Below are 1,999 nucleotides of genomic sequence, written 5' to 3'. Positions count from 1 at the left end.
AAGCACTGTTAACTCCTTTATATCACGAAAAAATGGCAACACAGTGGTCAGATCTGCAGGACAAAGCAAGGGCAGAGACAGCAAGGAAAAAAGCCACAAATGTCCTCTCATGCAGCCCAACGTGGCCCAGCCTGGTTCAGAATCACCAGCCTTAGTACCTTGGCTTTCCTTCCAGCCACCCTCACCTCAGCAGCTCCTTCTCTCCCTCCCAAACCAGGCCTCCTGGTGCAGTGGGCTGGGGGAGGCAGAAAATAGGGACAGCGGAGCAAGGGGTGTGCAGAAATAAAGTCCTTAACTGTCCAACCCTTAACTGTTCACTGCTACGTGGGTTGCAGCCACCAGAGCAGATGTGCTGATCTGGAGGTGGCTGGGTCAGACTGCAAGGTCCTGTGAACCAGACTGGTGAACAGAAGACATGGGAAGGAGTGGGGGGAAACACTTCTGAGAGCAGGAAGTGAACAGGATCAGGGCTCAGCTGGCTCTGTCTTCCATCACAGGGCATTTCGTTGGCTGGAGGAGGGGAACAGCAAAATTCACTGCCATTGGTGACCCATTCAGAAAGGGCCTCTCTCTGCCTGAGACAGTGGCTGCCCATCAGGGACAAGGGCTCTGCCTTGGGGCAATGAGGACACTGTCTCTGGTTCTTCTCGAGCTCAGTACTGGTACTGACCTTGCATGCTAAGACTAAAGACTTGTAAGGGAAAACCCAGGGATTCAGGGGCTGCTGCTTGTTTCTACTGCTGTGCCCAATACACATGAGGAAATTCAGCTCCAAACATGGCACATACACCACATGAATCAACAGTCTGAGAACTGGAATAAGTGGTGGAGAAACAAGGGAACTACAGGAAAGCAGCTGCAGCAAGGGGTACAAACTAAAACCCTGAGTTTACTGCTCAGCTCTTCAGTCAGCTTGTCAGTGTGACCTAATCCTCCTCGGTACACCTCAGAGAGGGCAGTGGAAGTAGAAACATGTTATTTCCTGGCTTGAATCTTATCAGCTTTCCTTTCCTTCTGACAGATATTTTAAATTTGCCACCACTTCTCTGAAGATGCCAAAATATGAAGCAAATCACCCTGTTTTTGGCTGATGTCTCACACTAAGGCAGAGGAAAGCAGATTTATCAGAGTTGACACCACTTCCTGAGTGTGCTCTGTTAACACAGGATCAGGTTCTCACAGCCTATGGATTGGGGAGGGAAATGAGTCAAAATGGCAAATTAGTCTACATTTTACCTGTACCTCAGCTTACAAAGTTAGGCACTGCAGTTTAGCACACAGAAAAAAATCAATCTGAGGGCAGGACCTCTCACTCTTCATAGTTAGCATTCCCCAATGCATGGTGTAGGCTGACAATTATTTTCCACTCTCTGAAGCCTGTGGTTTGAACACTGACAAGTCTCTGTTCAAATTCCCTTTCCACTCTAAATGCCATTTAATGGCAGTGTAACTGGAAGGGTCAAAAATCAACTCTCACTTGGCAGTGGCCCCATCCAGAGCCAAAGCCACGTTCCCTGCTGAGGCACAGGAGAGCTTCTCTCTAACAGGTGGTCATTCACAAACACTGGGCCTGCTCAAGAACAGCCTTAACAGAAACTCTAAACACCAAAATGCTTTCAAGAATACAGATTGTACTCATGATAAATTAATCAAATTACTAGAAGCCTAGCAAGAACCTTAAAAGAGGATTTAGTTCAGTGCTGGTGTTCTGACATGAAAAAAGAAAAATGCATTTCACATATCTACAATGCATTTATTTATGCTGCTGCATGTCCTACCTTACATCAACTTGCAAAATGAACAAAAAATACCTCCTCTCTGCTTAACAAGGTGAAGAGCTGATGCTCCATATCAAGAGTCTTAGGGATATTTGGATATATCTATGATTCTACTAAAAACACAAACTGAAAAAAGATCCTTTAAAAAGTATTGATCCATCAAATAGCTTTGCAATGCTCACACTTTCTCTTCTGGGAGGGAGGTGGGGAATGATGCTACC

This window comes from Zonotrichia leucophrys, chromosome 2 (assembly GCF_028769735.1).
Source record: "Zonotrichia leucophrys gambelii isolate GWCS_2022_RI chromosome 2, RI_Zleu_2.0, whole genome shotgun sequence".
NCBI lineage: Eukaryota > Metazoa > Chordata > Aves > Passeriformes > Passerellidae > Zonotrichia > Zonotrichia leucophrys.
This window is presented reverse-complemented; position numbering follows the sequence as displayed.